Here is a 15,378-nt window from a genome sequence, read left to right on the forward strand (position 1 = left end):
TAAGTCAGCAGTATGTGAAGACAGTAGCACATAAAACTAATGTCCAGGTAGACTAGGACTGGTGAAGAACTGAAATTTACCTATGATAATAACAACATATACAAAAATGTACAAATGTTGAATGGTAGAATAGCAGCGTAGGTTGATATGATTTCTGGTGATATGCCAAAGACAATTGGTAATTGCAAACAGCAGCAAAATTATAAATACATAATAGGGAAAACCCACTATACTATAACAGTGAAATAAAGATAATGAGGTCATGCATGTTAGAGGGATGTGGAGATAGGAATGGTTGTGGAAGTTCAGAGAGATTGAAGGATCCTAATTGGAAATAAGATTTAGTGAAGAATATCACCTAAGGATAACATGATGCCAATCTAATTGGCAGTCATATGAACCTTAGGAAAAAATGGAAGATTTTGTACCAGTATAGGTACTTTGAAACAGAAACATTTCCAAAGAGGACATTCCTGGGATATTATGTCATATTATGAAGCAAATATTTGATTACCATTTGCATGAAAGATTGGTACCAAATTAGTGGAGAGTTGGTATGGTAGACCCAGTATATGAAGGGAAGGCTGATAAATGGATAATTGAGGGCCAGCCAGACTGACATGCTAGCTCTGATTAAAGTAGACACATTTGCAAAACTACTAACTCATTTCATAGATGGCATTTTTTGTTTGTTTTAGAGATATTATTCCAGTGGCACTCAACTTGATGGATTCCACCAAGTTATAGTATTTATTTTTTATTTATTTCATTTCAATATAGGCACCTGAGCCAAGGCTCTTCTTGGTGCAATACAAATAAATGACAATGGCAGCTATATTCACAATCTGATTACAAAATAAAATACAGTAAGTATATAATTTAACATGGTATAAGAGATAAGATAGGACAAAGCTTCCTAACCATAATTACCATACTACTTCAGGTATTTAGTTAAATTACTTTTGAAGATAGATAAAGTTGGTAACATTTTTATATTTTTTGGAAGCGAGTTATACATAGTTATAGAAAAATGCCAAAGAGAGTTTTGACCATAACTAGTGGAATGAATCTGATTGTAGTGAATATTATAAATAATTCTTGTTTCATAATTATGAATCTGTGAATTGGTAATTACTGATGTGTTTGAGCGGACTAATTTGTTTTGAATTTTATAGATCATAATTATAGAAGCCTTTATGCGGAGGTTTGGAAGTGATAATATATTACAATATTTATACAGATCTTTAGTCGGTGTCAGAATGGGCAGTTTGAAAATTATTTTTAGTGCTCTCTTCCTAAGGACCTCTACCTTTCCAAATAATTCTTTATTACAGCATGCCCAGACATGTATCATATAAGAGATGTGGCTTTCAATAAGAGCATAGTAAATACCCTTCAACAACCCACGAGAAAACTTATATCGCAATCTACAGATAGTCTCCACGTGATTACTCCACGACAGATTTTCATCTATAATCAGTCCTAAGAATTTAGTACTGTGCACTTTCATTACTCTTTGATTGAAGAAAAGCAGATTTTTATCCAAATTTAATACATATAAAGGTTTGTGAAAATTTATGTAGTTTGTTTTTGTTAGATTTATCGTTAATCGGTTGGAATTAAGCCATGTTTCAAGTAATCGAATATCCTGCAGTAGTTATTTTTAATTCAGGAAGTCAGGTGGACTGTATTGCCACTGACCTATCCATTGCTTTTGATAAGGTTAAGGTAGATCATGAGAGAATACAGATGAAATCCGGGCTTTTAGTCTAGACAAAAAAGTGATTGAATGGGTGGCTAAATTTGTAGAAAACAGAGCTCAGAGAATTAGAGAAGAGGATATTTAAGTGATCCTATAAAGATTAGGACTTTATGTTTCCATATGTACGTAAATGATATGAGTAAAGGACTGAAATTGCAGATAAGGCTCCTGTGGATTATTTTATACTATAGAGGTTAATAAATATATTACAGGATTGTGAATGACTGCACAGGGGCCTCAGCAATGTTTTGAGTTGGACGACCAACAATGGTATGTTGGTAAAAAGGGATAAAAGTCAGGTTGTATATTTCAGCAAGAAGAAAAGCCCTCTCAATTTTAATTACTATGTTGATGGGTTGATAGTAACTCATTAGGATCACTGTTAATACAAGAAAACTCCTTCATAGGTTTTATCACATTAGTGTGGTTGCAAATAAAGGGTACATAAGGTAACTTAGGGAGATCCCGTCATGAGGGAGAACTTGACACTTTTAAGCTTAGTGCCTCTGGTAACCACAGTACTGCACAGGTCAAACTTCCAACTACATTTACAGGAGCCATATGGATTTGTGCTCATGGTCATCCTGTTAGCTGAATATTATCGCTATAAATACAAGGCATATGAAAAATTGAAGGTGAGTAAGTAAGTGATATATGATTTAAAAGTAACTTGCTATAATATGATGAGTAGGTTGTGTAACGAAATAGGTAGATATGGGTTACTTTTAAGATAATGTTTTAGGTTAAGCGCACAAAGCAAGTTTTGGAGAAGCGGTTATGCCATTTCCAAATCGCGAAACCTTCAGCTTGGTAAGTGTTGCGACTTCTTGCCTGCCAATGAAACTTGGGGAGATCTAGACATGATAAGCTGGGAGATCTCTAAACTGGGGTACATTTTTGGGGACAGGGTTTAATGGTGCATTAATACTAAGTTTAGTAGGAGTAATAAATTATGACAATGTAGTGTACTAGGATATTTATAATATTTTGGTAATGTGATATTTTTATAAGAATGTTTGTATTGTTTGGTTAAACTTGAATTACGAAGGTTGGAGACTGATGATAAAGTAGAAGTTTCACATTAATAGTTTTGCATTCAAATGGTTATAGGTGGAGGACGCCATGGATATATGTGTACAAAGGTCTGCTTGGACGATGGAATGCAGAAGATATGGCTGCTGCTATTAAGGACGTGAAAAAAATGGAACTACTTTAGCAACAGCTGTGAAGTATTTCAGTATTCCAAGGAATACACTCAGATCCTGAATACTATCTGGTATATCTATCAATAGAAAACTGGAAAAAGGAGCAACAATTGACAAAGCTATGTAGGACCATTTAGTCAACCATATTTTTCATCTCGATTCTAGGGGTTTGGGCGAACAGTGACTGAATTACGAGAACTGGCTTTTAGGTTCACTCAGAGGAATGGTGTTAAGAAGCATATTTAAGAAACAAAATGCAATGGTTTGATATGACTGGGTTTTTCAAGAGCCTGGTAATATTTTCAATGCCATTGAAACTGGTGTTCAGCTCATATTTAAGGCAGGGAAGATTATCAGTAGAAAAGGAAAGAAAAATTTGTTTTACAGCACCATGGCAGAAAAGGGATCTATGGTAACAGTAATGGTGTGTGGTATTGCTATTGGATATGCTATCCCACCCTTTGTTATAATGAAAGGGGTAAGGCAAAGATACACTCAAAAGGAATGCCCAGTGGATCAGGTGTTAAAATGTCCGAATCAGTGTATATGACCACTGAGGTATTTTCATTATTCCTTGATCACCTAAACCGTTACAAACCTCGGGGCAGTATTCGGTTGATAATCGACGGACACTCAATGCACTGAAAAGATCTGGATGTGCTTGATAAGGCATCAGCTTTATGAATAGAGATGTGTTGCTTCCCCCCCCATCCACCACGGTGACTTCACAGGATTATCGGGAAAATTTAAAGAATAGGAGATGCGAAAATGAAAAGAATCCTTCAAATCGAAGGACAACAACGAGAACTTGGCGTGTGCAATGGGGAAGCTAGTTTCTCAAGCAGTCTTCTATGCTCTGAGAATTACTGCGCGGCATGTGATGACAACCGTAATGAGGCATGGGTCCAATGTAGTGGGGAATGCAGGAAATGGTTCCTCGAGATGTGTGTGGAGAACGGGAACAATGAGCAGTTTATATGTACCCAATGTGTACAATAGTTGTGTAACTATTCAGAGGTCCTAACTAGTGTCAGGTTCTCCCTAAGTGCGGGAGAAGTGGACATTATTGCATCCTTTACTTATTTGATAATTTAACATGTTATGAAATGCTATTTTTTGCCATAAATAATAGAAAATATATACTAACTGTGTACAAAATCACCAGGGAAATAATTGAAATATTTTACAAATAAAGCATGATCAAAATTACAGATTTTTGCTTAGCGTGTCGAGATATCCCTAAATCACTATATATCTTCACATTGTTATGAGGATATTTAAGTGTTCTGGAAATGATGTTAATGAGGGCATATAAGTCTCTGATGATGACAATGATTATGATGATAATGCTTGTTGTTTAATGGGGTCAAACATCTCAGTCACTGGCACCATATATAAATCTCTGGTTAGACTCCAATCAGTGAATTATTCATGTGTATTTGACCCACACCAGGATTAGTCAGTACAAGATCGGTAAAAGATCCAGAGTAAAACAGTATGATTTGTTGTGGGTAATTTCTGATAAAAGAATAGAAGTTACCTTGCCAGTTTTTCTGAAGAAAATCCTCAGTAAACGTAGTCAAAACGTGTAAAAATTTATGTGTATCTAGTGGATGAGGGAACAAATTAAAGTAATCTTAAGTTTGTAAATGTTGTTGTTGCTTCATTGGAAATTGTGTGTGATATACAAATTGTCCAGCTCCATGGCTAAATGGTTAGAATGCTGGCCTTTGGTTACAGGAGTCCCGGGGTCGATTCCTGGCAGGTCAGGAATTTTAATCATCATTTGTTAATTTCGCTGGCACTGGGGCTGGGTGTATGTGTTCTCTTCATCATCATTTCATCCTCATCATGACACGCAGGTCGCCTATTGGCATCAAATTCAAAGACCTGGTGAGCTGAACATGTCTTCGGACACTCCAGCACTAAAAGCCAAATGCTATTTCATTTATTCAACACTTCAATTTTGATATTATAGATAGGCCTAATAGAATACTTATTTCACAGAAGTTTCTTTTTTTTTTTTTTTTTTTTTGCTTAAATAACAGACAGTGATCCATACATGCTTTCTGCTGGCAGGTAACTGACTGGGCTTGCGCCCAAGCTTTTACATTCTACCTCTTGGGATAACACATTTCTCTTTGTGTTCAAGATATGCAAATTTCACTGAAAATTGCTAATGAATATATTGCAGCTGTTAAGGCTGCTGTATCAAAACTTCAGCCAGAATGGAAGTTTAATGGATTGCTCAAAAAGAAACAAGAACATTTATTCTACCTCCAGTACTTTTTATAACTCATTGGGGCAATTATCTAAAGGCACAGCACAAATTTCAATTCAGTTAGATATTGAATCTATTTATAAAGTGAAGCAGATAATATCACTGCAACAATTGTAAAAAGATTGATTGAAAGTAAGCCCTACAAACTCAGCTTAGAGTTGTAGCTGAAGTTACAGACATACTCAGAAATCTCATATAGAATTTGGAATTAGATAATGTTATTCAGATTTGGCAAAGTTCCCACCTTGATTAAAAAACTTGTAAAGTTACTGCAGATTATCAGGACTCAATGTTACTGTTCCAAAATTGTGTGATTTTACATAGGGCTAAATTTATATAGGTACCTAGTATATCAATGTACCACCAGGACAATTATGAGAGGAATTTCAGAATTTAGATTAACCAAGCCGGAGATTTGTTCTACCTTTAGTTCATACAAATTGAAACATCATGCTATAAGACTTTGAGGCCCAAAAGTGGAGGAGTTAAAGAAGGAATTTTGAATTTTCTAATATATTTCAAACAAAACACAAAATGTATGTTGTCAAAATCCAACAATCAGAAGCAGGTACCTAATCTTCATATGATACTTTGAAAAACTTTCAAGCTACCAGTACAAAACAGTATTTACTTGTGTGGTGTTGGTGGGTATAGCTGCCTGATGATAAAGAAACCTTGCTGTCAAAGGGAATGTAAAATATGGAATGCCTGCAGAACTGTAGGTATTTAAAAGTACCAGTTATGATTCAAAAAATAAGATAAGATAGGCACTACCTAGCAAGAAGTTAAAATTTTAAAATAAAGCTCCACCATATTTCACACAACAGTATCAAAGACAGTTATGATTTCGTGGCTATCAACAGCCAAAATTAAATAAAAGTTAGATGCCTGGAAAACAGATACACGTTTGGATAACACATAAGAAGTCAATGCTTTTCTTTAGTCTTATGTTCATGATGTGCTTCACTCCAGTATGTCAATTTGTGCCCATGTGTTGGCAAGCAGCACACGTACCAAGACTGACAGCAGAAATGAATTGGCTGGAAAATTTATAATGTCCAATGATGGACCAATTGTGCTGGTATTAAAAATTTACACATTTGGGACAAAGATTACAGGTTTCCCTATGGGAATCCATTTCTGTAACATCTGATGGCCTAGCAAGGGTCAATTTTTGAAAATGAAACAATGTCACTCATAGTGCGTTGGCTATGCCGATGGCTGTAAGTGGCTTACGCAGTGTTCTTCCCGGTAAGGACTAGCCATGTGTCTTGGTAGGTGTGTTTGTTGCCAACTGATGGGCTCAAATTGGCACACTGGGGTGAAGTCCTGGCAGCAGGAATGAGTTGGCTGGGAGATTTATAATGTCCAATGATGGACCAATTAGTTTGGTATTAAAAAGTTTATCCTTTGGGACAAATAGTTCAGGTTCTCTATGGGAATCCATTTCTGTAACATCTGATGGCCTAGCAATTATCAATTTTTGAAAATGAGACAAAGTATCTCATGGTGCATTGGCACTGCCAGTGGCTTAAAGTGGCCTATGCAGTGACCTCCACAACATTCTTTTGTCGACTACAGCGACTCTAGCAACAGTTTACACAGCTGCATAACATTTTACACCCATCAACATCCGCACACCAAACTCCAATATGGCAATTTATAGTCATTTAAAGAGTAGACTGAGTGATCCTCGAATTGAGGTTTCACCTTTGGACTGGCATTACTAATTCAGCAAGCTCTATTTCCTGCTCCAAGCTTACCGAGAGGACAGATGATGTTTCTGCCTTCCCCACTGAATGTTACAGAGCTGCAAACAGGATCGTCATGTATCATTATGCAGTCACCACTGCCAGCGACACCTGCACCACCACTACATTGATGATATCTGCTGTGTCAGCCACCCTTGACTCCGCCACCATACTTTACCATACTCCTATAATGTTCTCCTTCGCTGATCCCAATGACCAGGCAAGATTTTTATCATGAGTTGCATCGCCAACGTGGTACACCACCAGCCTTGAATACAAAATGTCTGCCCCAAGCACCCCTCTAGAAGATGCACATCCAACCCAATGCTTGGTGTAAGTCAGTTCAAATCAACCTCTAACACTCCCTATGGAAATTGCATCTGAACCTCCCCTTCCTCTCACCAGCGAATCACTTCCAGCCTCAGGAACCCACTGTCCTCTCAACAATTCATGCTCTCTCTTCATACCCCACCAACTGGTACCCACGTCTATCTCCTTGAAAATCCAACTTAGCAATTCCCCTCCACACTAAACCTTCTTTTCACCCTCCTTATGTTTAATCTGCTCTGTGAAGTGTTTGCAGACAAACGGCCAACCACTAACAGCGTTATCATAAATTTGAATGGAGAGCTTGCTCCGCAAACATAACTCTGTCAATTGGAGCAGGTCACCTCGGTTCTGCCGCTCCCTTCAAGCTTCTATCATAACCAGTGCTCAAGATATCATCTCCACCACCCAGACATAGCCCCTTCAGCTGTGTGGTTTGTGGTATAGATCCAACTATCACTGAGGAGGAAATCATCACCAAATTAAACTCTAAAGTTATTCCAGCTCATAAAGCCTACCGAATCCAGAATGCAACAGAGAATTCTACAGCCTACCACCCCAGATCTCGACAGAGTGCTGGCTTCAGGTGTGTCCATCTACTGATGCCAATACAAAGTTGAATGTTCACGTGCCCTGCCACCACAACCTACTCCCTGTGAAAGGTTTCTGATATACCACTCACACACGGCCAACAAGTGCCGAGCTATGAACCCTAAGAGCTGGCCCTGTAGTGTAGGGGTAGCGTGCCTGCCCCTTACATGGAGGCTCCGGGTTCAATTCACGGCCTGCTCAAGGAATTTTACCTGGATCTGCAGGCTGGTTTGAGGTTCACTCAGCCTACGTGATTAGAATTGAGGAGCTATCTGAGTGAGATCGCGGCCCCTGTCTAGAAAGCAAAGAACAATGGTCAAGGGGTTTTGCCGTACTGATCCCACCACACCTTGCATTCAGCAGGCCTTCAGGCTGAGTAGCAGCTGCTTGGTAGGCCAGGACCCTTCAGGGATGTAGTGCTATTTGATTAGTTTGGTTAGTTACAAACCCTAAGTGTGGACATTGTTTGCAAGGACATGCAACCAGTAAATGGCCTAGCACTGAGAACCCCGCATATGTACCTCATGTGCAGAAACTCACCCGACCTATGCCCGTAGATGTAAAGCTCTTCCCACCACTCCTCCTGATAACCCTGAACTCGTCACACCTATCCGCACAGCCATTTCACCCCCCAGTCCCAGCCGTTCTCCTTTCACATCTGCTACCGTCGAGGATTTAATCAGATTCATCACCACAGCCCTATACAATATACACCTTTACCGCCATCCTCTTGTCCTAACACACCTACAAGCTGCTGCAAACCAAACCCTCAATGACCACTTTCAAACTTCATATCAGCCTGAATACTCACTTCCATTTCACCCTATTGGAAACGCTTCTCTGAACACTGTTCCTCATTCTTCCCTCATCCTTTGTCTTCAGTGAACACTGCAGCATCCAGTCAGCAAACAGAAAAGTGATGGGGAAAAAAGCTCCACCACCACATCATCGGCAGCCTCCCATCACTCTTCAACTTCCAGAAGGATCACCTATCTTCTTTTCTATGTTGTATTATTTAATTATTTCATATCGATTACTGTCATTTTTATTTTTATGAGTACTTCACGTTTCCCCAGATCAGGATAAAGTATCTTTCAGTAGCAATGCTTATTATCCACAGAGAAACAATAAAAGCAAACATAAACATTCTGTAATTGATCAGGAAATGAAATAAATTTGAAAACCTGTTAGCCAAGTGGTCAAATCCTGTCCCATCTCAGTCTTCTTCACATCGTTTACTCCAACTCCTTCCTCCATCACATCTTCCCAACCCGCCTCCATCTCTTGGCCAGAGAGAGGATGTAACCCTGTAGGTGGAATTACCAACCCCTTCAGGTTGGGGAATAAAATCATTGATAGACTGATACCCTCCATTCTATGCACTAGCCATGCATCTTGGTAGGTGCACTGGTTGCCAACTGATGGGCCAAAATTGGAACACTTGAGTGAAGCACTGGCAGAAGGAATGAATTGGCTGGGAGATTAAGAATATTTAATGATGGACCAATTATATTGGTATTACATCACACTTAGTCGAGCAGCTCATCCATTTACTCCCTAGTCTTCCAAGACCAAAATGTTTGTTACATTACTATTTTGTTGGAGTTTACACAGAAAAAACTGTGCTCCTCTGGATGTTTCCTATATCTCATATCAAGTAAAGCTGGTGTGGGTCCTGTGCACTGGAATCTTACGCTAACTGAGAGTTCTATGAACTATCCTTTACTGTAAAATAAAATGTCCCAAAGTGTGAGGAGAAGTTCAGTGATGATAGAGGTGAAACATTTTTAAGGAGTACTTCGATGAATTGAGTATGACAATAAATAAAATATTATGATGAGACAAATGTGACAGATGATCCTAAAAGTCATAAAATTGTAGATATGTAGAGAAGGGAACTGACTTGATGGCATACTACTGTCTTCCTATGCAACATATAAGGCTCATCTATGTACAGCACTTAGACAGAGGTTGGTCCTAAGGACATGAACTATAACTGGTCCAAAAATGGATGGTTCATTTTTGAAATATTTATAGACTGTTTCATAATGACTGCCCAATCATCATCATAGGCAGTTTCAAGCTGTTGGCCAGGTCTGCTTGACTGCCCTATCATATTTCAAGAAATTTGATAAGGATGCTGAGAAAGTAATGACTGGCAGCAATTTGGCAGTTCATATATCCGTTAGGAGTGTAAGAACTACAGCCTAAAGCTGGTTCTTCTTCCAATAGCACTGGGTAAAATCAGCCCTTACATATTTCCTTTCACTGCCAATTAAATTTAATGGCATCGAACATTAGCAGAGTCGAAAATCAAAATTTATGATCTTATTATCAAAGACGAATGGCTTTCAAAGCAGGCTATAGAGGATCTAGGGACAGATACAATTAAGCATCAGAAATTGTACCCATTGACAAGAACCATATAGGCCTACAGATACAAGTAATGCTCAGTTACTATTTGATGGGAAAAAACCTTAGTTGTGCACTAAATGAGTTACTTAGTTTAATGCTTCCACCAACAAGTACACAAAATGTACAATAGGTATTGTCAGTATTAACACAAGTAATGTATAGACAACTTCTGAGCCATAATGCCTGAGTCACTAGAAAATTAATTTAACCACCTATATGTTAGGTAAGTTTTTGAAATCACACATTCTAGAAACTCTTCTACACTATAAAATGCCTTCCTCCTTAGAGTTTCGTATGGAAATGAATTCATGTGCTGGAGCATGAATAAGAGGCAAGGAATATTCACTTTGCTTGTTGCTGTGGAATTGTTCATTTTGCCCTTGTCAGCACTTCTTCTTCTTCTTCTGTCATCAGGCTAGCAGGTGACTGTGTTAGTGTAACTGGCTTCATTTCTCTCGCAGTAGCAATACAGTAATTACCCTTTCCACTAATTTCCATTCTGCACTTTCTCCCTCCAAACTCATACTTATGAGCAGGCTTATACCATCAGACAGTAATCGCACTCTACTTTGACACAAGAGGTTGCAAGCCATTGATGTAGTATGAAGTATCAGTTGAATCTACCAGTGCTACTGGTACCAGTACTGACAACTCAGGCTGTGATTAGACATTCATATCTGAAATATTTTTGCAGGAAACTGGGAGAAATGAAACAAGACCTATGAAGTTGAGATTAACCATCCCCTATAGAAGAGGTATTGAATCTATTACAATGTCTATTACACTGTAAACTACTGAGGTACTAATACAAGACACACCAGCATTGTAAATGGAAGCAAAGATACTCAGAAGAAATCCTGAGGATGATTCAATTTATAAAACAGAAGAATATTCAGTACCTACATGACTCAGCTCTGGCCTTATCTTAAGTGATGGTTGGAAGGTTGATGTATTCATGCCAAACAATATAAAACTGAAAATAGATGGTCTTCCTGATGGTCTATTAAAATGTGTACTTATTTAATGAGATCACTAAGAAACATGAGATGAAGCAATATTATGGACAAGTCACAGAAAAAGTGTGTGCATTAAGCTTTTTAGAAAATTTTCAAATCTTTTAGGAACATATAGTCTATTTTTTCCCCTTGTTGATGATGAATAGGATGTTGACCTACTGTAAATAGTCTTCAATCAATACTGATCTGCATTTAGGGCAGTCGCCCAGGTGGCAGATTCCCTATCTGTTGCTTTCCTAGCCTTTTCCGAAATGATTTCAAAGAGATTGGAAATTTATTGAACATCTCCCTTGGTAAGTTATTCCAATCCCTAACTCCCCTTCCTATAAATGAATATTTGCCCCAGTTTGTCCTCTTGAATTCCAACTTTATCTTCATAATGTGATCTTTCCTACTTTTATAAATGCCATTCAAACTTATTCGTCTACTAATGTCACTCCACGCCATCTCTCCGCTGACAGCTCGGAACATACCACTTAGTCGAGCAGCTCTTCTTCTTTCTCTCAATTCTTCCCAACCCAAACATTGCAACATTTTTGTAATGCTACTCTTTTGTCGGAAATCACTCAGAACAAATCGAGCTCCTTTTCTTTGGATTTTTTCCAGTTCTTGAATCAGATAATCCTGGTGAGGGTCCCATACACTGGAACCATACTCTAGTTGGGGTCTTACCAGAGACTTATATGCCCTCTCCTTTACATCCTTACTACAACCCCTAAACACCCTCATAACCATGTGCAGAGATCAGTACCCTTTATTTACAATCCCATTTATGTGATTACCCCAATGAAGATCTTTCCTTATATTAACACCTAGATACTTACAATGATCCCCAAAAGGAACTTTCACAACATCAACGCAGTAATTAAAACTGAGAGGACTTTTCCTATTTGTGAAACTCACAACCTGACTTTTAACCCCGTTTATCAACATACCATTGCCTGCTGTCCATCTCACAACATTTTCGAGGTCACGTTGCAGTTGCTCACAATCTTGTAACTTATTTATCACTCTATAGAGAATAACATCAACCGCAAAAAGCCTTACCTCTGATTCCACTCCTTTTCTCATATCATTTATATATATAAGAAAACATAAAGGTCCGATAACACTGCCCTGAGGAACTCCCCTCTCAACTATTACAGGGTCAGACAAAACTTCACCCACTCTAACTCTCTGAGATCTATTTTCTAGAAATATAGCAACCCATTCAGTCACTCTTTTGTCTAGTCCAATTGCACTCATTTTTGCCAGTAGTCTCCCATGATCCACCCTATCAAATGCTTTAGACAGGTCAATCGCGATACAGTCCATTTGACCTCCATAATCCAAGATATCTGCTATATCTTGCTGGAATCCTACAAGTTGAGCTTCAGTGGAATAATCTTTCCTAAAACCGAATTGCCTTCTATCGAACCAGTTATTAATTTCACAAACATGTCTAATATAATCAGAAAGAATGCCTTCCCAAAGCTTACATACAATGCATGTCAAACTTACTGGCCTGTAATTTTCAGCTTCATGTCTATCACCCTTTCCTTTATACACAGGGGCTACTATAGCAACTCTCCATTCATCTGGTATAGCTCCTCCGACCAAACAATAATCAAATAAGTACTTCAGATATGGTACTATATCCCAACCCATTGTCTTTAGTATATCCCCAGAAATCTGATCAATTCCAGCCGCCTTTCTAGTTTTCAACTTTTGTATCTTATTGTAAATGTCATTGTTATCATATGTATATTTTATTACTTCTTTGGCCTTAGTCTCCTCCTCTATCTCGACATTATCCTTGCAACCAACAATCTTTGCGTACTGCTGACTGAATACTTCTGCCTTTTGAAGATCTTCACATACACACTCCCCTTGTTCATTAATTATTCCTGGAATGTCCTTCTTGGAACCTGTTTCTGCCTTAAAATACCTATACATACCCTTCCATTTTTCACTAAAATTTGTATGACTGCCAATTATGCTTGCCATCATGTTATCCTTAGCTGCCTTCTTTGCTAGATTCAATTTTCTAGTAAGTTCCTTCAATTTCTCCTTACTTCCACAGACATTTCTAACTCTATTTCTTTCCAGTCTGCACCTCCTTCTTAGTCTCTTTATTTCTCTATTATAATAAGGTGGGTCTTTACCATTCCTTACCACCCTTAAAGGTACAAACCTGTTTTCACATTCCTCAACAATTTCTTTAAACCCATCCCAGAGTCTGTTTACATTTTTATTTACCGTTTTCTACCGATCATAGTTACTTTTTAGAAACTGGCTCATGCCTCCTTTATCAGCCATATGGTACTGCCTAACAGTCCTACTTTTAAGACCTTCCTTTCTATCACATTTATTTTTAACTATGACAAAAACAGCTTCATGATCACTAATACCATCTACTACTTCAGTTTCCCTATAGAGCTCATCTGGTTTTATCAGCACCACATCCAGGATATTTTTCCCTCTGGTTGGTTCCATCACCTTCTGAATCAGTTGTCCTTCCCATATTAACTTATTTGCCATTTGTTGGTCATTCTTCCTGTCGTTCGCATTTCCTTCCCAATTTACATCTGGCAAATTCAGATCTCCCGCTACAATCACATTTCTTTCCATTTTGTTTCCCACATAGCTGACTATCCTATCAAATAATTCCGAATCCACGTCAGTGCTACCCTTTCCCGATCTGTACACTCCAAATATATCAAGTTGCCTATTATCTTTAGAAATGAGCCTTACACCTAGAATTTCATGTGTCTCATCTTTAACTTTTTCATAGCTTACAAATTCTTCTTTCACCAGAATGAAGACTCCCCCTCCCACCCTTCCTATCCTATCTCTACGATACACACGATACATACTGCCAATCCACCCAATGTAATCACACCAAATATGCATTCCTTTATGAAAAAATGTTAAGTTAAAGTAGCGGATACTAAGACATATTTTCCAATTTTTCTAAAATAATCACACTTTATCAGTTTTGTTGCTTACAACAACTTTCTACATTTTTGATGGTATGCATCTACATTGGAAGTGCCTCAAGTTATGTTACAAGTGAGTGGCTTAAAATACCATATGTTTTAGATCCCATTTCAAGTTAAATATATTTGTATATCTTGGGACATGATGTAAATGTCAGAAATTCCTATTTATATTGTGACCGTACCGGCACAATTAGTATTTATTTCAAATGATATGCTTGGTAAGGAAGCTGGCAGCAAGCTTTCTTTGTGTGGATGCTGGGGGTATCGTCAGGTTGCGCAATACGAAGCCCGCCAGAGAGGCGCCTTCATCCGCCCACTGGGTGGCTTAAGGAATCCCCGAGCTAGGCACACGTCATAGAAGAAGCAGGAGAAGAACACTATTTAGCGACTCCATATTGGAAAACATCTGCCAGCGTACAGCGATGCCAAAGCGATCGGGCAAAATTTAATGCATTTTCGGCATAAATAAGGCTTAATTAACAATACTCCACCCGTTAGAGTAGTGGGCTGAATTTTGGTGGAATTATAAAGTCAAGAGTTCTGGTAGAAAACACTCTCCAAGCGAAAGGCGTTGGTAAACAACTTACATAATACCCATAGCGTACGGACGCGATGGCTGAAGCCAGATGCCTTTGGGGATTCCCTACTTCCCCTCCAAGATGATAAATTAATTACGGCAGATCCGCCGAACATATCCAATTCCGCATGGCATAGCGTACTTGTGCATAACCAAGTCACACAGTCTAGCGTATTGCTAATTTCGACAGGCTGGTTTATCCAGGAGCAGTCGAAATAAGAGTGGGGATGAAGTCACTAAACCGCCCCTATCACCGGGGCTAGTATAAGTTTTTTGCAGTTCCAGGGAACTTGAGTAGTCGTTGAGGAGCTTTCGACGGGAAACGACGGTCGCTTCGCTATCGGATTACCGCTCCTTGGTATACTATGTGAACAAAGCGGCAGGGAAAATCTTTCAGTTTTTATTCTTGATTATAATTTGTGATAGGCAACAGACGATTACGGTAATGAGATATACTTAAGATATCGGTTGC

The sequence above is a fragment of the Anabrus simplex genome, chromosome 2 (genome assembly GCF_040414725.1).
Source record: "Anabrus simplex isolate iqAnaSimp1 chromosome 2, ASM4041472v1, whole genome shotgun sequence".
In the NCBI taxonomy this organism is placed as follows: Eukaryota; Metazoa; Arthropoda; class Insecta; order Orthoptera; family Tettigoniidae; genus Anabrus; species Anabrus simplex.